The sequence below is a fragment of the Thermobia domestica genome, chromosome 4 (genome assembly GCF_964235325.1).
Source record: "Thermobia domestica chromosome 4, izTheDome1.hap1.1, whole genome shotgun sequence".
In the NCBI taxonomy this organism is placed as follows: Eukaryota; Metazoa; Arthropoda; class Insecta; order Zygentoma; family Lepismatidae; genus Thermobia; species Thermobia domestica.
This window is the reverse complement of record NC_137457.1, coordinates 51,589,200-51,613,029: the sequence shown is the minus strand read 5'-3', so window position 1 is coordinate 51,613,029 and position 23,830 is coordinate 51,589,200.

Below are 23,830 nucleotides of genomic sequence, written 5' to 3'. Positions count from 1 at the left end.
AACGATATAGAGGGTATCATACATAATTCATGCACTCAAAAGCTATGGATTTAACATTAATATCGTTCATTTCCGATTATTTTTACATGTTCCTGTGTCTCCCATGATAGAACTAGAGGTGATACGGGTTTCGATTCCCGTCAGGAGTCGTGTGATTCGGGTTCCACGTTAAGTCGTGGATGTACGTCTTGTATAGAGTAGTAGCTGAAAGACACGCTGAACTCTATATCACCTCGCCTCGTGAGATATTCTACGTTTGCATAATTTCTAAACCACTTTTCTTTCTTTCAATCTCCTCCTTCCTCTTAGGACACGCATAGGTTCAAACAGAAACATTCTTCACGGTTGGAGGACGCAAGGCTACTGTACCATACGCGTACAATCCTTATGGGACTAGGTAGTGAGTTGCGCAGTTTGAGTAGCACGCACGAATAAACCACGCTACATTTATTATATATAATTAATAAAATCTCATATTAGGACTTACTCTGCACGTCAAACTTTTAACATATGTGACTTTTTAGATTCTGTTCTTCTTCTACTTTATTATTATTATTATTATTATTATTATTATTATTATTATTATTATTATTATAGCTATATGAAGCAATTATCTCGGCAAATTTGGTTAATACACACCATTCAGCAACCGGTAGTTGTAGAAATCTGGCTTTTCCAACAGTAGTTGTTAGCTCAATCGGTAGAGCGCTGAGCCATGGATTCAAGGGTTGCGAGTTCGAATCTAATCTAAGTTAAAAGATTTTTTTCCTGATATAATTCTTGAAATGGGAATGTTTCTCTCTCCACCTTTATCTCGTAATTCTGAATAGAGATGTTTGGATGTGAAAGAAAAAGTATACTAGAATATAAGAAAAGAGAGGTAATTTACATGATACCTTTTGCAATTTTTAACTATATTTTCACCTATCTGGGACGTTTCTAAAAAGTTCAGACTTCTAGAGCTCCTTTTCGCTCTCTTATCTGTCCTTTAACTAATTTCTACAGTTACTTAGTGAATCACATATACATATATTACAGATGTCGTATCTCTTTCTCTTCTCTCTACATCATGTCTGGAGATGAATGTTTTGACAATAGGTTACAAACACGATTTTAAAAAATAATACGATCTGCGATATCAGTGATACATATTGTGGTGTTTAACTTAACATATAAAACAATAAATAGAAAAACTGAGAATACGAATCTTTTCGTGCACTGATGCTTCAATAGCAGTGAACTGATGCTTCAAATCTGTGTCTTTACTCACTTCACCTATGTTAATTCCCTAGTCAAAATAAGAACTCTTCAAAATTAATCACAAATTCTTATACAACCATCCCTTCCTTGGAGTACTGCGCGGTCACATACCCGTCACTGCGATGTAAAGGCACTTATGGCGACGAGGATACAAAAAGCTAATGAAAACACACTCCAAAGTCAAATCCGCATACACAAGAATTTTTAATGAAACGAATATCTCCCATTTCAATTTTCTAACTAGTCATGAACGCTGGAAGGAAATATACATCAAATATCCTTAAGAGAAGCTTGTAACATTTTCCATGACGCATACACTCGTTACTACAATGAGGCATTTCCTAGAGAACTTTGCCCAATTTCAATAACAAATAACAAATCTTGGATAGCTACAACAATAAAAGTTTCTAGTAAGAACTTAAGATCTTCCAATTTATCATATAAGGGAGCAGAGTTACTAAGTAACATGACAGGGTACTATATAAGCTATAAAAAACATAAAAATATCTTAAAATTGGCAAGAGCACGATATTACTCAATACGCATAAAAAAATCTGAAAATAAGAGCGCCAAATAAGACCGATAATAAGACCGGTAATTAAACATGAAACATACTAAAGAACAAGTAATTGAAGAAAACATTGACATTGAATCAAGTGGCAATCTTACTAGTGAACCATGTATTATTGCAATTCTTTTGAACAATCACATAATGAATATTCAAAAAACTATAGGTTCTAATAGTCAACCTTATTCAGACCAATTATTGTTTAAGAAAAAGTCAAATCAATTCCTTCTAACAAGCAAAAAATCAAAACAATCAAAGAATCAAGACTGTCTACATTTACGGAACATGAGTTTGAAAAAAAAATATCCTCTTTGCTGGGAGATAAACGAGAGCGCTTGGCAACCATCCACCGCTGCAATGGAAGTTATATTTAACCTCATGTTCTCGCACGAAACGGTGTTTCTTCATTTAGCCCTTCTGACACAATTATGTGAATTTATCACGTTAGTAAATATCTGTCAATACATCTTAGCACATATTTTACAGTATAACATACTTTCATTTTAGGATTTCCAATCTTTGATACTCTAAAGTATATTAGCGTTCTTTTACTAAATTTTGAGGAGGGAAACAATGGTGAGATGACTTCTGGAAAGGGTAAAGTGTAAAGAATGTATGGACAAAATCCTAAGAATAAAGTAAACCTTGGCAAAAGTTGAAAGAATAATAGCTAAATTCAATAAAGCATGTTAATCAATTTTTCCTAGTATGGAACAAAGTTTCAGTGCAGAATAATTACTATACATAATGTCAACATAAACTAATCCTAGTGATGACGTAATATAACTTATAATTATTTTTAATAATATTCAAGTTTTCTACTAAAAGAAATATAAAAAATACATTACCAAATTCACGAAACGCTGACAATAATATAAAAAGCTTCTTCCACTCTATGTGCCAACTAAGCAAGTGATGTGTATCTGTAAGGCAATCAATGGTGTTACAAAAGAAAATTACAAACAAGCTCAGTTCACACAAATATATTTTGAAAATAAGAAACATAACAACCATTCAATTCTATTGTTACATATATTATAATTTACATTTCTGTAATGTATATTTTATTTTGTGATTATTTTGCAAATCTTGTTTAATTAGAAAAAAAATATTTGATAACTCTTCTCTGTAAACGAGAAATCCATTCAACAGAAAATTTTATATTCAGTATTAAGAAAACTTAAAATGCAGATAAAAGATTTAGAAAAACCAAAATCATCCTAGGCATGTTTCTTTTCTCGCACGAACAAGGATTTAAAACGAGTAGTCCAGTGAATAATTAGCTTTTGGTTGCATTAAGTTTGGTAGTTTTAAAAAATTGATAAACCTGTGTATTACGATCATATAATATCATAGTAAATTGTATCCTATTCATATTTGAGCTGGTGCAACAATCTTTGTAAAATGGGGCCTAAACCACAATCCTCCTAAAATAGCGTGATAAAATAAAAAAAACTCAGATCCCTTACATTCTAGCTCAAAATACTTTACTATCCAAAAGAAAGAGCATAAAATTTGCTGTAAATAAGGTTCTTGCGGAATGAACACGCATATAGCATTATATGCCAACGAAAATTCTCAGTACTGAATTATTTGGTATTAAAGAGATAAATCCAAAACTATCATACTTACACAGAGACAAAAAAAGAAGAAAATTAACAAAAACCGTGACCTTGTATGATTGTAAGCGATATAGCAGGTTACCAGTTATAGTGGCAATTACAACAACCTATTTCCCAAAAGAGATAACAAACTTTACTATAATACGAAGAAATTCAATAACAAGAAATACATATGAAATTTATATATCCCCAGATCCAAGAACAATAAGGGTTGTTAAACTCATAAAATACTATATTTAAAGCAATGAATTTCTTTATGTGATTTTGTGCATCTTTAATAGTAGATAAAATTAACTGGTTACGTCAAATAGGTTACCAAGCAGCAACCTTAGCTCTTAAAAAGCTGTTAAGTCAAAAGATATGACCTAAGTATAATAGTATTCTAAGGAGACTTAAATCTACCAAACAAACCAGCAAGAACCACTCATTTATTTAGAAAGAATACTAATTTAGTGGTTATATTTGGCCAGAATCTTCTTAACCGATACTACGGATAAATCTCAGTTCTTCTTTCCACTAAGTTGACACAATTTCAGTTCACTTCCCCATATTATCAATTCTCAGCAAATTTAGAACGAACTACACCCAATTCATTTATTTGGAACAATACTTCGCTCCCTACCTGCATACTCCAGAAAAGCATACAGGCGCAACCAGCGCCATGCAACGGAAAGTATGAGACCTTCGAGGGATAGATAACTCCAGGACAACTGGCAAAACATTTAGAGCTATTTCTCTTATTGTCATTTAAAATGGAGATTTTATTAACAATATTATGTAACAAAAATGTTTACTATTTGACTAAACGCAACAAGGTCCTATACATTTTTTGAAGAATCAATAGTTTAGATGAAACACCCCTAGCAATCCGACATTTCTTCTTCCGTAAATACAATAAAGTAATTTTTAGTATCTCTCTCATACATTTTCTTTTCCCATATTTCTTAATATACTAGGCAATTTTACATTTCCTTATCAAAATCCTTTTCCTTCTATACTCCTTTTATTCATTCACAATTTATCTCATGTCCCGCTTCTTATATATATTGCGTTTTTTAGTCTTTGTAGTCTTAACTCAGTGATAGAGCATCCAGCTTTGGTGTTTGGGGGTCCCTCGTTTGACCCGAGTGTGCGCGTAGTGGACTTTGTTGTGGAGAATAGCCGTGTGAGTAGGTTTTCCTGGTGTTCTCCCGTTTCTTCCAATTATCCACTCCAAACTCGATTCATTTCCCATCCCTGGTGTTCTTCAGCCTAGCCTGCGTAACTGTGCGACGTAAAATTTAAAAAAAATCATTTCATATTTTTTTAATTTTTAGTGTAGCATCATCTAGTCTTTTGTTCTAACTTCTTTCCTCTTTCCCCTACGTACTTCATCTAGTATCTAGCACTCGTTACAATTAACTTGGTACATTATTCCATCCTCTTTTGATCTTGTCTTCCTTTCTCTCGTCTTTCCTTTTTTCTATCAGTAACTATATTATCATATTTCCTTCTTTTCTATAAGTTGTGATTTCTTCCTTCTTCAACTTTTTTTCAGTGCCTCCGTTTTATCGCATAAACTTTCATTTCCAAACCATTCTTTCCTTCATTCTTCACATCTTCCTCTTTTCTATTTCTTAAAGCTTCTCTTCAGTATCTGTTTCCGTTTATTAGCTGTCACGGTATTTCTGTGTCAGCTTTCTTTGTTTCTTTCTTCCTCGCTATCTATATTTTTATCCCTCTTTCTCATATCCAGTATAAAATTCTTCTCGGTCCTTATGTCTACGTCTCTCCTCTCAGCATTGGGTTCTTTCCTGTACCTAGTTTACTCGAATTTTCCTCCAATTTTCTCTAATATCATGTCCATGAAGTTGATTTTCCTTTCTCCGTCCATTTACATTTCTAGCCTATTTTTTTTCGTCCTTAATTGTTTTAGCAAATTTCTCGAAATGACGCTTAGTCTATTTTAATATTCCAAGGCAATCATTTACATTTCTTCAAAATGTTATTACATTTTCCTCCTCCTTATACTTTCTCTTCCTACCTGTTCATTACAATCTCTACTACAAGGCTCAGTCTCTAAGCTCAGTCTCACAAATGTAGATAATTTGTCTTCAATTTTCACTCTTTTACAGTCCCTTTCTCCCTGTCTTCCACTCCGTTAGTTCTCCTTATTAGGTTGACCCAGGTGAGCTGCTTTTCTGCTTCCTTGATTAGCTTTTTATGTCTCACTGATTGATGCGAAGACTTGTTGGCGTGGTGTTCTCCTCCACATACTTCCTTATAAACACTATGTGCTATCTATTGGATATCTATTTCCTCCATCTGATCTTCCACTTATGTATTCTCCTTCTCAGCATCAGAGTTACTTCAAATTCAGACTTGCATCCAAGATTATCTGTGGGAGGATTAAACATCCACTACACAAATTTTTGGCTCCACACCAACTTGGAGTAGGCATTCAACATGGTGCTGAATCGGCAGCACATACAGCGCGTATCTATTTCAAGCTTTCTTAAAATATATTTTAGGAACGAATTCAATGAAATAGACAGGTGTACAATGCTATCTATCGTCAAAGAATGTTTTCCTTCGATATACCCCTATGCACACTCAATCTTTGGTGAAGCCAGCAAGCTACAATTTATATTATGGCAAAGATATTATCTTATTAGAAAGAGGAGTTCAACAAGGTAATCCTTTAGTTCCAGCATTATTTGCCCTAATATTGCAGCCTATAGTCAATAATATCAAGACAGACATAAACATCTGGTACCTCGATGATGGTGCAATAGCTGTTTATCCGGCTGTTGTATTAAATACATTTTAAATGATCAACACAGAGACAGCTACAATTGGTCTGCAACTAAATTTCTAGAAATATGAAATCAGCTTTCTGGAAACTACAAGTGAACAAAACGGCACACTGTTTTCGTCAAACAACCAAGTAGCTCCAGGTATCCGATTCATGTCGCCATCAAACGCTTTCCTCCTTGGAACTCCTCCCTCAGCTGAAACAATGAGAACTCTATTAACTGAGAAGATTAACCAGTTACACATGTATTTCTCACATCTATCATAAATATCTGCTCATTCTGCCTTTTACTTACTAAGAACATCATTTTCCAACCCAAGATTATTATATTTCCTGCGATGTTCACCTCCATGGAAAGAAGAGGATTTATGAGAAAGATATGGCAACAGTATAAAATCTGGTTTGGAATCTATCCTAAATTGTGTCCTTGAGGATTGCACATGGCTTCATGGATTTCTCCCAGATAATGTTGATGGATTATTTATTCGAAGAGCCTTAGATTTGGTTATTCCCGCCTTCTTGGCATCATTCTACGGATCTCAATGTCTAATAAAATCACTTCTTCAACAGAACAACAATCTTCACTGGGATTCTGAAGTTCAAGATTGCTTGTCCACATGGTCGTTTTTGGTTGGCTCCGATTTATCCGACTTCAGTTTCAGGGCTAAACAATCCACATAGGACGAACCTATCATACAATCAAATTTTTCATTTTTACTACAGTCTTCCGACAACCCAGAAAACAAGGCCAGACTCATCGCTGCATCGTCCGTTGAGGCAGGTCATTGGCCCAAATGTTTGCCATCACGTTCTCTAGGCCTTCGCCTGAATGATGAATCTTTTAGAATAGGAATTCGTTAGGACTGTGAGTAGATATTTGCGAACCTACATAAAGAGCACAGTTAGACATCCTCCACAGTCGAACTGTAATACATCATTGTGAGAACAGAAGAAAAAAAAAGATGGGATATCCTTAATTCCTTGTCAGAAAAGTAAAGACTTAATTTGGGACTTCACATGCACAGACACTTTTGCACCTTCTAACCTTCATTTCTCTTCAATTCAACAAATCGGAAAGAGATAGGGAAAGGAACAAAATACGCATCAGACAGTTATCCGGTAATGAAAGAGCAACCACCTTCCTAATCCAAAGAGTAAGCATGGCGGTGCAGAGAGGTGATGTAGCTTCAACACTAGGAAACTCCTCCAGGTAAAGCATTGGAGGAGATATTCTTACTTTAAAATAAGAGTAATCTGTCCATATTGTTGTATACTAATTATTTTTTATTGTTATTCGTTACTCTTTCAACTGTAACAATGCAATTTTAATTTGCAACTGATATATTTGGATGAATGAAATGAAGAACATAGTGTTTTATCTTAAAACGAATTGTAGAAGAGACAAATTTAATGCTCAATATAACGAAACAGTTGGCCAAGTATAGCATATATCTCCCAGTGCGAAACAAGTCCCAGAACGAGATTTTCAGAACGACATGGACTTTATGGAAATCACAGTACAAACAAAGTATCCAGTCCACGCCATTGGAGACCTCAGAACAAACGAAAGAATGTTGTGGTATCTTAATTTAGAATCTCTAATAAAAAATATCCTACGCTTCAGAAGCTGAGAAGAGTTCAGATTTGGGTACGGAAAACTAGTGTAGAAGTCGATAAAATAAAGAAAATTTGCCAAAATAAAAAAAATAAATATTTCTTCTTGTAGTGGCAAATTAATATAAGAAAAACTTTGCCAATTACTCTTACGGTTCCCTTCATCTTGAGGTACCGATTAATTTCGATTACTACATAGTTTAAAACTTAGGAAAATGAAGTCCTGTGGAGGGGGGAAATATTTACACTCTGGTACGGAATTAGGGAGACTCTACGGTAATAAATCTACTATAATATTTACTCTTATCCATTCCTTCACCTCCATGAAAGTGATGAACTCAACTGAGTGAGGTAATATAGGAGAAAAAAATCTCTAAGTAATCAAGTACTATCGCGAATATAAGGCTGGAGGCGAATATTTAATCTGCATTAATTGTGGAAACGGAAAGATGAATGAGATGCAGTTATGTAAAGAAAGAAAGGAAAGCTGAAGACAAAGACTACCAGAGATGAAGTTAGATTGGGTGTTCGAAATCAAAACGTTTCCAATGAGCGAAGTGAAGGATGTTTTTCTATATTGAGAAAAATAGAAACCGTCCTGATGATTTGCGTACAAACTGAAACAGATACAAAATACAAGAGAAAGAAAGGACATAATACATATTACCATTTAGACACCGGACCCGTCTCGGGAGGTAAGTCATGTCCTTAAAGTTAAAAGTTTTGTGATATCAAACTGAGAGAAGAAATGTTACTAACTGTTTTTGTATATGTTCTTAACTGTCAGAACAGGAGAAAATTTCACGACTGTTTCTTTGAAGCAATACCACGTTATTCTTTACAGTCGTAATTTACCTTACGAACCGCATTTGGTTGACACATTTAATATATTTTGCTCATATTTTGATAGTTGAACGATACAAATATATACAGTGCCCTAGATAATAAATATACTGAAGTTCACAGGTTTTCTTTATTTTTTCGAATATGCAGCTTGGAGTTATAAACATAAATATACGTAGCAACAAAGCGTCACATGTATGTTTTATAGCACTCCAATTTAAAAATAAACAAATATGATATTTCTACGATACAAATCCACAACTATATAAATTTGTACGATTGCAGATAAGTATCTGGGATTGAAGTGGTTAACGTGAAAATATCGAAATGCTGCTAAACATGAACATATTAAGGCAATAAAATTATCGAAGAATCGTAATATTGTGATACTGGAAAGTACCGAAATATTGAAATAACGAAATAATTAATACATCGATTTTAAAAGTTTTCGATACTTAAAAATATCTATGAATCCACATATCGAAATACCGCACAGCTATAGGTGGGACCTGTCAAACAGCTATATGGATTTTCTTTAAACCACTTTTCAACTTCGAAGATGTGGTTTCCCCGTAAATTTTGTAGGATTTCTTCACTTTGAAAGTCACCTGAATGTTGTTACTCACGCAACACAATTTACACTTTCACCGCGCTCACACCATAGAGCCGAGATTTAATAATATGTATTCTATGGAAATTAGACATAACATGTTTTACTTTATAACCGTTTGCTCGATACGAGCTACTGAGACTCACAGAATACGTAATTAGCCATATCATCTTCAGCAACAATCACCATCTGCAGTCGCTGTCTGTAACTTCTCAACCCAGATATCTTAAGTCTTTCCAATTACTTATTTGAATTAATAGAACAAATCCGTATAGGGCCAACTGATAAACTACGTCTGTGAGCTTTTAATTTGTTAAAGGTTAAAATAAATATTTAGAATATTATTATCTTTAAACTTATGAGTTGTTTGACAAATGAAGGAAGTAAAATAGTGTGAATATTGGAACATCGTAAGTAATTAATTATGAATCTGTGATTTGCAAATATACTTGTAAGGCTTCAAACTAAAACCATTATAGCATACCTCTAAGCATATATTTAGTTTTATTTCTTTTTCAAATAAATAAACTTTCCTTTCAGACACTGGTCGCAAACGTTTTTATCTGGTGCAACAAAAATTCAAACTACGTGTGCAGATAGAAAAAACAATTGTATCTTGATACGATCATGAGCTGTGTATATGTTTTTTGCTAGCCTCCGTTCCATGCATATATCACGATCTTTGTTTGTGTTCCCATCTTTCCTTGAAGTATGAGTTTTGAACATATGCATACATGTTCCTCCAATTTTGACCAACACCTCCCTGATATCAACACACCTTCTCCTTTACTTTTGTCATGTGACAGGCACGCTACTGGCAGTCGACGCTACTGCACAAATGTACGTTTCAAGGCTGTATCTGTACCAGCAAGCACTGTGCCAATTTACTTGTGTGTTTATTCACCCGCACATCTCCCCACCTCTTTCCACTTACCTTAGTTTCTCCAACCCGTATGCAGGGCAGTACCAATAGATGCGGTATGCACCATACGTTTTTAGTTAAAGTGTGAGACCATCAGGAGGCAGCTAATTCGGCAGAGCATACCCACGGTTTACACACATTCTCCCATTTTTCTATAATTGGGATCTTCCCAAAATTCGGCCAGAAGGCCCAGCTGGTTTTTAACGGAGAAAGGTCCGAACTGGTAAGGTGATAAACCATAATCAGGTACCAACAAGGATAGGAATGCTGGAACATACACAAACTGGGTTTACGGAACACTTGGTGGCGCATGCGCAAATTGTTCCAGGTTCAGGCTCCAGCTCCGAGTCAAGTTCCAGTACCAGAACCGGTACCCCAGACCAGACTAGGAAAAGAGGGGGATGTTACGATCATTGTTTTCGAACCATTATAAAATACAATAGCTTATTTTTCGTTCACACACATTAGTAGAAATTGCAGTTCCAACTCCCACTCCCGGTTCGGATTGAAGACAGGACCAGCTGCAGCAGACCATATACTACAAAAGGCTACAACATACGTAGAAATATGAACACATATTTCAACTACTATTGAAATATTATAGATCAGTGGTCCGCTCACCGCTAGCGTCTGGTTTCCTTCCCAGCTCTCTCTCTCCCTCACGCACACACACTGGTTTACGAAACACTTTGTGGCGCATGCGCAAACTGTTCCGACTCAAGCTGGAGTACAAGTTCCGGTTCCGAATACACAACTCAGGAGAAGCTGGATCAGAGTACGAGCATGGCAGATATTTCAAGATTACGCAAGACAGGCTGTGTCACAGCAGCAAAAAACTACGAAACAAATATTCGAAATCCCAAGTGGAAATGTTATGACCACATGGAGAAATGAGAAGCAGCGAATAGATAACATACAAACTCCATCTGTTTTCCCTGTTCCCTCTTCTACGAACATAAACAGTGAGACAGATATTAATGCACACACACACACAGACACACACATTTACCTATACGCGTATTTGCGTACTTGTTGGCTCCGTGTTGGGAGACCGACTTGTTTGAACGAAATGTGCATTAACAAAAACTAAAAGAAATACAAAAACGAGAGTGAGATCAAAATGTATTTATTCATACTTGTGGAGGGAATATACATATGTCGCTATTTATGGCATTTTTTGGGAACACGTGCGGAACCGTACTATATGTAATGAATTCTGCAGCCAACATCACCTGCAAGATATAAATGATACTGGTAGAAATAACATATCTGGATGATCTAATGTCAAACACACACACACACACTATTTACATTATCTGCAGTGTTACAATATTTCGGTTATCTACAGTGTAGAATAATAGCACAAAATAGATAAGTATACGCAGTTTTGGAGAAATAAGTCTACAAGAATTTAAAAGTATGTAAAAAGAAACTACAGAATTCTTTATATCTACATTACCAGACTTCCGTGAAGTTAACATCTTACACTATTACTTAAATCTGGCAACCGCGTTAAACCAGGAGACTAAAAGTTTTGTGTCCACTTCGCTTTATCGGATTAGAAGTGGGTATTTAAAACACGTTTTACTGCGAAAGAAACAACTCGTTCCCAAACGGGCGAGAGACAGTTTGAAGTTTGCTATGACCACAAGTGGTCGCTGCATTTGTTCATAAACGCTCAGAAGGATATAACCACCTTTTTGATTAAGTCTCCCACCATTCAAACAGTTCCTTTACTTTGTGCGTGACGATGACGTAGAAACATTCTCACGATAGTGAGACTCTTTTTATATCAGATTGGTCTATAGAAAGGAAAAGCACAAGATCTGATTTGCTTCGAAAGAAAAATGTAAATATAGAAACATTAATAGGATATGCTGAGAATTGTAACGCCTAGCCACTTTTTGCATTTTCTTGCTAAGTAACTTACTTAGACGTTCAATATGGTGCACTTTAATTGCTTTTCGGATATGCTTTTGATCAGGCTCTTCTACTGACCATATGAATTTAAATGTATTCCACATTTGTCACTTTAAGTGACAACTTATTTAAACTGAAACATGAACACTCGGTACAAAAATTGCACATTAGAAATGACTGTGACAACTTTGTTTTCACAGTTTGTATGTAAATTCTAGAATTAGAAGATATTCTTGTAATAATGCAGGTATAGCACTGTGTCAGACAATTCTTGTGGCCATCATTATTACACTACTGAATGAGTCTCTAACAAGGAAACTGTAACAAACCGATTTGAATGAAACTTTGCAGATTTGTACAACATGGAAAAAGAAAGGACACTTATTATTCTTAAATTTCGGCCATGGTACGGTTTTAAAGTCCCTCAGTAAACCTTTGAACGTTAGGGAAGAGTTTGAATCATAGACAGAAAACAATCATTTAATATAGAAGAAAACATATTCCAAAGGAGGCTTTACTACAGCTGATTCAGAATTTGAAGTCAAAATTTTAAATATCAAAATGGTGGATCCAATATGGCGATTACAATTACAAACGTTTTCTGGTTTGAAATGGTCTGCAGTTAGCAAAGAACAATCATAGTTGGCATTCGTTATAGCGAAAAGGTTGCAAACCGATTTGAAACCTCTTTCCTTTCTTATTTTAGCTTCATGTTTGATTAAAATAACTTTCTAACTCTCTCCCTATTCGGTGTTCTTATTTAAAGTGAGTCACCTCGCTTCTCACTACTAGGTATGCTTCTTGAAAGTGAATCCCTCGGCTCCTACTACTCGGAGTGCTTAGTGAATTTGACTTATATCGCCTCTCACTAATCGGGAGCTTATTTATGTGATTTATATTATATTTGAACCCCGAGTTGAATCTCAAAAAAGTATCTCAAAAAAAAATCCTCGAGAACAAAATTTTGAACTTTTATAAAGATCCCTCACTAATGCTCCGCCCCGTGTAGGCGGCTGAAAATACGGTTTAACCCACAAAAAATTCCTACAAAAGGTTTCTCAACGATTTTCTGTAGTATCAAATATGCTGAATAACATATTAAAAGTTTACCAAAATTTGACCACCGGAAAGACCCAATTTTCAGGATGGCGTCCAAAATGGTTGTTATTTTTTTTACACTTTTAGGCTTTGATTCAAGTAGGTACTGGGTCATCACTATTTATTCTAGCATTATGGTTCGTTCATCATTCTCTGCGGAATGAAACAAGCTTTTGTGTGGTTCCATTCAAATGTGTGCATGACCTACGTGGAAAGGGAAATTGAGAATAATTTGAGAAATTTTCCTCTTAAAAATCCCTTTTCTAAAGTTTTGCGCCCTCTGAAGCGGCCCCGGGTAAGAATACACGACCCAAACCTTCCTAGAAAAATACTATGAGATGTAGGCTATGCACGCACCAAATTACATTGTGAAATCTTTAGTAGTTACGACAGAATAAAATATTCTCCAATATCCTACTCTGTGAATATATCTAACCAAATATGTAAGTAGACAATAAATAGGACAGAACATAAAAGTTTCTAACACAGTACTATTAATCCGGGTATATAATTCGTAACTCATTATTCTTAGAATGAAGCGAGCTTTCCTATGGTATCATCTACATGCGTCCATGATATATGTGAAAAGGGAAATTGTGGATAATTCGAAAAAATCCTCTAAAAATTCCCTTTTCAGAAGTTTTGCGTCTTCTTTAGCGGCCCCAGTTAAAGTACACTACCTTAACGTTTCTAAAAAATTACTATGATGAATAGACTATATGTGTGAGAAATTAAATTCTGAAGTCTTCAGTAGTTACGAGAAAACAAAGAATTTACCAATATCCTACTCTGTGAATATACCTAACCGAACCTATAAGTAGGCAATAAATAGCACATCCTACAGTTTTCATCACACAAAAGTTATTCTAGTGTCTACTCACAACTTTATGGACTTAACACACATCTGCTACACCGAAATTCTAAACAGTACTTTCTTTATTCTTATGTTAGCAAAAATTAACAGAATTTTTCTTTAAAATATTTACAACAATCATTGTAAGATTTTTTCTTCCCATAGTATTTCATTCAAAATATTTTGTTTCCTCAGTTTTCATTCTAATGTATTTGAAGTGTATTTTTTATAGTCTCAAATACATTTGTTACATCGAAATGGTAAAGAATAGTTTCTTTGTCCTTAGTTTACACAAAATTAATATACGTTTTATTAAACATTAACGTATTTAAGAATAGTCCTTGTTACATTCTTCATCCCAAACAGATTCATTAAAAATATTTTCACAGTTTTCTGTTTGGGAAGGTCTGCAAACAGATGTGCATGGTAGTCCATATCTCTTGCAACTGCACCGTTTTGTTAGGCAGGCAGTTGAACAATTACAATGGAGCATATGAAGAAGACTTTCTGGTGCAACAGATGTATCTGTCATAACAGGTATATACTGATTCTGCCATAGTTTCCACCTCCAACCAACTGCATTCATATCACTGTCATTTCTGGTCCAAACCTTGATTTGGTAATAAACTTTAAAGCTGTGGCATTTTGTAGAGGACTCAGTAGGAGGGAGGCACTCTGGAGTGATGAATGGCATGGAAGAAACAGTTTTTCTTTTACTGAAGATTTGGTAGCGCAAAGATGTCAGTACTTCTGAGTATAAACAAGATAGCCATTACCTTTACCCCTAACGATGCTACAACAGATTTTGTTTGATGTGGCAGCAGGAACACATTTCCACAGTTCTGATTTTTTTCACTGCTTACGAATCTTTGGAATACTGACTTCTTGCCTACCCCAAATATGTGCGAAGTTGAATCACATCCTGTTTAAGCATAATGAACAACAATTGCGAATATACATTACCACCCAGAACACGTTTCATTTCATTGATGTCATATATCTTATGAAGTGTATACTTGTCCGAACGAAAATATAGGCCTTTATTATCAAACTGAGCACAATAAAGAAGTAGGATGAGTAAATCTGTATCCTCCCCAATCAATGTTAATGAATGTTGCTCTCACGACTTGACAGATGTTTTGACGATGCCTACGTCTGCATCTCCTGATGCATTGATAACACTGCAGCCTCTTTTCTGCAGTTCTTCTGCCACCATGTGAAAAGTTCCTTTTTGTTGCTAGTTGTGGCAGGAAAATCATCTTTTTTCCCCTAGAAACTGTTGCTTCATTGAAGCGGATAATGAAATGGGTGATTTGGCCTCCTCGATGATGAGTATTATCCCTGATGGAAGGAAGAGCTTCGTAAAAGTCAAAAATAACATTTGCTTTACCATTATGTTTTATGGTAAATTCTACGTATGAACTTGCAATGCCACCATAACTCTTGCTCTTTATCCAAGGCAGCCGATGAAAAAGTGAACTACCATCTAACACATAATGTTCAGTTGGTGAACCCGAATCCATGATAGCTTGTTTAGATTGCTTAGTAATATACACCTCAATCGCATTAGCCAGTTGAGCTTTGTCACTTTTACGAAATGTACTTGGCGTCAAACATGGCTACTGCAAATGGACTGAGCTCATAGCTCAATACATGTTCTAAAGAAAGTTCTGAAGTTTTTGACAACCAAAAATCGTTCACAGAGAAGAGCAGGAGCAATGGTTCTGTCTTTGTCAATTTTAATGCTGGACTCGTTGGCAAGGGTTTTTGCTTGGTCTTTTATTTTAAATGATACATTAAAATTAGTTTTCAAATTATATTTTGTACAATATTTTTCCCGATCATCTGTGAATTATGCACATTGACATGCTCTATGGCAATTTACCCGTAACAATATTTCCCAAAGAAGAATCTGGTGAGAATGACATACAGATTACATGTTTTTCTTTAATCTTCTCCAAGTTTCAGTAATCTCTTTTCATCCTTGGCAATGTTGTTTCTCGATGCTGATGACTGGTTGTGTATGTAAGACCATTGAATTCCTGCGTGTCATCGTGATATTGAGATGAGATAGATGTGGACATTGTCCACAAAGCACGCATTTCTTCAGTCATGCCACTTCCTTAGATCAACCTGCCACTGCTCTTTAAGGATCTCATTAATGTCTGCTCGATTACTATATCTGGACTAAGGCCTGCCCAGAACTGCTTACTGCGGCGAATTACATGGAATCCCTTGGCAAATGCGGTATATACATCAGGATGCGGCTCTGCAGTTGACTCATTTCTTGCACATAGATATAAACAGATTTTAGGTAGTTATAGTGTCCAGCTGCAGCAAATATTGGCAGACAGTCTAACACCGCTTGCAGATGCATCATCCAGGACCCTGTGCTTTGATGAGTGATCGGGCAACCTGCAACATTTTCTGATAATTTGTCCAAAGTAAACTTGTTTCTGACCTGTGGCCAAATTCTGTCATTCTTATGTCAATAATTTTCTTTATTTCGATTAGCGTATCCGACTTTATGTCACTTTCGATTGTAATCTGTTTCAATATTATTGATGAATGTAGCGTTTCTGCTTCATTCACTAGTGACACAAATTGTGCGCTGTCTTTTTCTAGATCTGAGACAATTAGAAAGTTGAGACATCTGTCTAACACGAGATGTCCACGTAAAGCCCTCTGTACTGGTTTCCCGGTCATCATACTTTATATTTTACCTACAAAATACCATTTACCAATTTTTACAGGAAATCAGGTATGAAAGAAAGGGTTCATTATCATTATTTTCTAGATAAGATCGAACTTTGAAGAATGCTTGCTCTTAATCTTTGTTTTTGGGTCGGCCAGATCTACTGCGTTTCGCCTCTTAGTCATTATGGAACTGTAGCAGCATGCAAAGCTCAGAACGAAAATTACTGCTACAAGAGTGATGGCAAACACAGCCAGCGGCGTGCAGGTAATGTCCATTATATTCTATTCTTCCTTTCACTATACTCACCCGTTCATCTAAACGACTATTACAACACTCAATAATACTGTTCACAATTACTTCTGTTTTCACATAACTAATACCAGTACTTCCTGGTGTGACTGTAATACCGCAGAAGAGACAATTTATTTGGCTGTTAGAAGGACCTGAAGATACCCTAGCACTTCTCTTTGGTGGTTCAAATCTTTTTTGTTGTTTGTTTTTAATGTATTTCTTGTTGCTGTAGCGCTGCTTGCATTTTGAGTGTATTTTTTCTCCTGTTGAAATTAACAACTTATCTCTTCTTTCTGAACTTGCTTTGTTGACTCCTTCAGCTTCCTTCTGACGAAGTCGTACAATGTCTGAACCACAACTTAAGTTTTCATGGCCAATAGGACAGATTTCGCGGGTTGCAAGGTTAGCATTCATACTGAAGGTTGAAAGGAATAAAATAAAACATTATTACATTGCCATACTATGTTAATTAATCCAGTAAAGTAATAACAAATAACATAGTAAAATAATGAGATATCGGAATGAAATTTAGCAGACCCATACCATATACCGCATAGTAATTTTCTAGAAACATTAAGGTAGTGTAATCTTGTCCAGGGGCGCTTCAAATGGCGTAAAACTTTAGAAAAGGGAACTTTAGGGGGAATTTTTCCGAATTATCCACAATTTCCCTTTCCACGTGCATCATTGACGCATGGGAATGATACAATAGGAAAGCTTGCTTCATTCTAAAAACAATAAGTCACGAATGATAACACCCAGATTAATAGTACTGTGTTAGAAACTTTTATGTTCTGTACTATTTATTGTCTCTTATATATTTGGTTAGATATATTCACAGAGTAGGATATTGGTAAATATTTTATTCTCTCGTAACTACTAAAGATTTCACAAGTAATTTGGCACATACATAGTCTATATCCCATAGTATTTCTCTAGGAAGGTTTGGGTCGTGTATTCTTACCTGGAGCCGCTTCATAGGGCGCAAAACTTTTGAAAAGGGATTTTAAAGAGGGAAATTTCTCAAATTATTCTTAATTTTCCTTTCCACATAGGTCACGCACACATTTGAATGGCACCACCCGAAAGCTTGTTTTATTCTAAAGAGAATGATGCACGAACCATAAATCAAGGATAAATAGTGATGATTTAGTAGCTACTTGACTGAAAGCCTAAAATTGTAAGAGTTAACAACCATTTTGAACGCCATCTTAAAAATTGGGCCTTTCCGGGAGTCAAATTTTGGTAAACTTTTAATATGTTATTTAGCACATTTGATACTACAAAAAACCGTTGAGAAACCTTTTGTAGGAATTTTTTGAGGGTTAGGCGTTTTTTTTTTCATATCTGCAGCCGCCTACTGTGCCGCCCAAAGGTGCTGCGTTACCAAAATAGCATTCCAAATCTCAAAAACGCATACTCCTTTGCTGCAATGACGCCAAATTTCACAATAAAAACAATAAAAAAATACCTTGTTCTTGTATGTCCCTACTAAGGATATTTATTATGATTTTCTTATTTTTGCAAGGGGTCTGTAGACAGATTATCAGTCACTTTTACATGTAAGGAGCATTGAGGCGTTAATTCTGTGACATTCGTGATTAATGTGACGTTTACTGTCACTCCGAAAATAAATTCTGGTAATTTGGTATCACATCACTCACCTCCTTTTTACGCCCCTTGCCCTCCAAAAGGAGGGCCTCCCCAAAATAATGTTTGAGACGGTTTTACTAGCTTTTCGAATGAGTATTTTTGAATTTTCTAACAAATACAACTCATTTGCCGCAAAATTTTACGAATAACTATTTAGAAAACTGCTCCCAAAATTTAACATTGAATCTCCCATAAGGAAATTGAACTTTTGTGTTTAGATATTTTAGATATTTCTCAATAAGAGTGCCAGATTTTATATTAATATTGTGAAAACTTCATCTTCTCCCAGTGCTGTAGAAATTTACACGAGTTATGAAACAGTCTGTATATATATATATATATATATATGTGTGTGTGTGTGTGTGTGTGTGTGCGTGTGTGTGTGAGTGTTCCTACTTACATTTGGTATGATTTAAGTTTTTTCAACCATAAATCGTAAACATTGGAATTCGGAAGGACTGCAATTTGGAAAGGAGTGCTGCTTGGGTAACATTCCTAACACACCAATGGGTAGCAAGAGAGAGCAACATTTAAAAGCGATGGAAAACTTTCGATACTAGAGTGGAATTCATTGTTTTCAGGGTTGCGTAAACCAGTGGTGTGAATTCGTGACCGAAAAATATCGAAATCGACCAATTTTATATGGATTCATAAATTTCTATCATAGTTAAGGTAATTGTTACCAGTTGTGATGCCCTTTAAATACAAATTGAACTCCACTAGTAGCAGGACCCCACTAGCCTACAGAAATGGAGAAAACTCCCACACGACAAATTGTCACAACCGCGACACAAATGACTGGCAGTCCCACACAATCAGACAAATCTCCCACACTTTAAAATGATCCTGGTTGCAAGCTCAGTACGATGAAAATAATAAAAGCATGTCCCGACATCGCTTAAGATCTAAAATTCAATGGACTTGTCCACCTATCACCTTGTTCACTTTAGATCATCAGCATTCTTTCGATTTCCTTTTATTATTTTCAGCGTGTGAAGCATAAAAGAAGTGCTACTAGGATCATTTTAAATTATTGGGGATTTTTCTGATTATGTGGTAGTTTTGTCCATTTTTGTAGGACTTTTATCCATTTATGTGGTGATTGTGACCGTTATTACGTGTGAGAGTTTTGTCCATTTGTGTGGAATTTATGACCTTTGAGAGTTATGAGATCTTACGTGTGAGGGAGTTTTGGCTGTGGAAGTTATGATCGTTAGTGGATTCGGGAGATTTGTCCATTTGTGTGCGGGTTATGACCGTTTGTATTTGCGTTTTGACATTTTCTGAGTGTGGAAGTTTTGCTTGTCGGAGACGTGTTTGCCCACAAGTATCGACCAGGCATGCCTAGTTATGGGCAACAGGAATATTTTCGGGTGTTTCCCTTGGCATATAAATTCCAAGGAAGGAATTTATTTCGATTTTTTACTTTATCTTCCAAATTATAAGATCCATGTGATTAATTGCTTTATTTTCATTTATTATCATTTGGCAGGTTTTAAATAAATAATTTGGAGGTTAAAAATAATTCGTTGCCTGTATTTTATATGATCAGTTGTATTTCCGTTTGTACTAAAAAGTAGCAAAGTACTATTTACAAATGTTGAAAAGGAACTACTTTTTAAAGTAATGTAGAAATTATGTACAAATAGCGATGAAATAGGTACTATTAGTACACCCGAAATAGGTACTATTAGTACTGTTTGAAATAGACGTTGGTGTGTCTCTTGTTGCAGACTCGAATGTCTGAAAAAAACTCAGATTTCCCTTACATGTGAATTACACCATAAAAGTTAGAGAAATAGGTAGAAATAAATTTTGTGTGTGGCAGTGTGTGTGCAAAATTAAATAGAAATACCATCGTCTTAGAGATATTGTGAATATAAATATGTATTTGCAAATGTTGATTAATTGTGAGGCCTGTTTCTTCGGGCAGTTACCCAAACTAATTTGTTTATAACTTTTAGAAATTTAACATGTTTATATCAGTAGTAGGGTCAAGTTTAGAAAACCCACTTACATATAAATGTTTACTGTTTATTGGTTACGTATGTGTATTAAGTATACCATTTTTCACACATTTTTACTTCAATATAAATATATAATATATAAGTAAATAAGTAGATATTGTAAGTAAATATACATTAATGCGTAGCCTTTAAATATAATAAAGTATTATAAGATAACACAATACCGTTCGGAATATACATTTTGAAGACTCCGTTGGGGCGATAGTAATACTGAGATATGAAAACGAATTTAACTTTGAAATCATAATATAGTAATATAATGCAATTTTCTTTGTGATTGTACACTCATGCCCAAAATGATTGGTGCATATCTATAACTGTTTTCTTGTAAGTATATAATTCTATAGTGATTTTGCATTGTACTTTTAATACTGATAGTATGTGTTTTTAATCAGAAAATGTATATTTGTCGTAATTTTCATAGGAAAATAAAGATAAATACAAAAATTAGAATCAGTAAAACAAAATGTTGCTAATGGACAAGAATGTTTTATTTTCATTTTAAATTTTCTTATTTGCTGATCTTTTTACATAAAATTTTCCACGTACATGTTTTCGCCGATTATACACATACTAACATTATAAGAAATACCGGGCGAATTCGTTATCAAACTATATTTCTCTAACAACATATTTATAGACATGCGAAAATAATCTTGGACGTGAGTGTACATAAACTCCCGGAAAATTCCCATTTTGGGGAATCATCCGGTGAATTTACCCGAAAAATATCTTCCTGGAATTTTACAATTCATAACGAATGCGAAATTGGGCCCTTGTACGGCCCCTTTCTAATATGCTGACAAAGGATTAAGGCCCGTATTTCATCCCCTAAGCACATTTTTAAACTCTTAGCACAGCACAAATGAGAGTCAGAGAATATGAACACATATACCAACCTCTTATTTTAGCATAACAAAAATTATATAAGAATCAAATAAAATATTATGATCACCTTTCAACCGTTTATAAGCAAAAATTGAGCATAAAAACAAAAAAGGAACTAAGCGCATTTTCCTCCCCATATTTTAAAACGGTACAAGAATATCTTCGCCAATGCTTCGCAAAGCACGAGCATAATTTCAACCCCATGTTACCACCATAATCTTAGGCAAGAGCACGAGCACGTTTTCAACCACTATTTAAAGGCAAGGAATTTGTAAAGGCTAAGAAAACTATCATAAATAACCCTATTAATAATAATAGAAATTACTAAAACATTTCGTCAACCAATTTCTACCATAGCAGAGTTTACAATATAACTATAGATTTGTGGTTAAGTTTTTATGAAGGACTACAACACACTCTCAAATCCTAAATGACATAGCACAAATTATGTTAAATGCAGACTCTGTTAAGAAAGGATAAACCACACTTTTTAACGGTTATTTAGCATAGCAGATGGCTTTATTTTATTACATTTTTTTTTCGAATCTCTATTCAGCATGGCACAAATTACACAAAGAAACCGTAAGCCTTATATCGACCCTTATGTAACACAATTGCATGAACGGGGCATTAATTATTCACTGAAATTTATCATAGCAGAAATTATACGTCCATTATAAAAGATAATAATCTGATTTTCAAACCTTACAAAATAGTTTTACTCTGTCTAAATTACATTCTATAGACAGCATTTTGAATACGCTTTATATATATTAAGTAATATGTGTAATTAGAAAATCATAGAACATAAATATTCAGTAAGAAGGTACTGAGTTAGTTACTTGGTTAGAATTTGAAAGGATCGCACTAAACTAAATGAAACTACAAAGTTTAATATTGCTCTCCTTTGCTTATTTAAATGGTGCATTTTCTTTTCATTACATGCATAAAAAGATATGGGACTGGTATACATTTCTGAGCTAGTTAAATGTTGATTAGAAAATTTGGAATACAAAATTGGTCCGCAAATTTTTTAATGACTCTTTGCCGCTTATTGGAATAGTACATTTGTTATGGTTGCTAAAGACGTATCCGACAAATGTAGAGACTTCTGTGTTAGTTAAAATACAAAACTGAAGACATAACAGCGCAAGAAAATAGGCAATACAAATTTAGATGATCATCCCTCTTTTCTTACATTGGTACAAATTGTCTTCGAAGTAGAAAAAAGTACAGAATTATGTGCTAATTAAATTTCAAATGTGAAACTCTCGAAATACAGGCAATTGAACTGTTTAAAAAATTAAAAATGTTTAATATGAATAAAATGTACTGTACAAATTGAAAATTTTTGAACATTTGAAATGACCCCTCTTGGTTCATTTGAGTGATATATTATTTTGTCTGGTATGACAAAAATGTACGAACTATTACGAAGTTCCAAGATGCTGCACCGAAACTAAATGTGTCAATATCAAAGAAACTTGGAACTAGAAGATGTAGTGGTAATGTTAATGGTTGTAATTGTGTAAGGTACATAAATATTAAAAAAATTATGTTTGTAAGTAAAAGAAAAGAAATTAAGAAAGGAATAAAGGAAAGAAATTACTAAACTTAATGTTTGAACTACTTGCTTCTACATAGATCTACTTCACGAACATGGGATAAAAAGTCTTGAAAGAGGATGAAAAAAGAGAGAAATACAGACTGACATAGAAACTTTTAAGAAGGTATTTCCTGGTATGTTAAATAGGGTTTGACAAATTTATCATGCCCATAAGAATTGACTTGAGATCTCAGGTTTTTTTCATATCAAATCTTTGCGGTACTTACAATGAAACAACAAACACAATTTTAACATGTTGTAACAAGTAAATAGTTAACCTTTAACCTCCAGGTTCACAAATTGTGAGTATATAGTAGTCAATGTAACATTGCTAAGTTAAAAATATAATTTAATATATCGTAACAATTTCGAGTTATACAAGGTTAGATATTTGATCTTTCACAATTTTTGCCGTTTATAATAGTCAATGACAACTGCTTTGTTTGGATACAGAATTTTAATATGTTGTACTGTTTATGGGCTACACATAATCAAATACTTCACTTTAGACCTCTACAACAAATATATAAACTGACTTTTAATATGTTTCGTCCTTCACATCT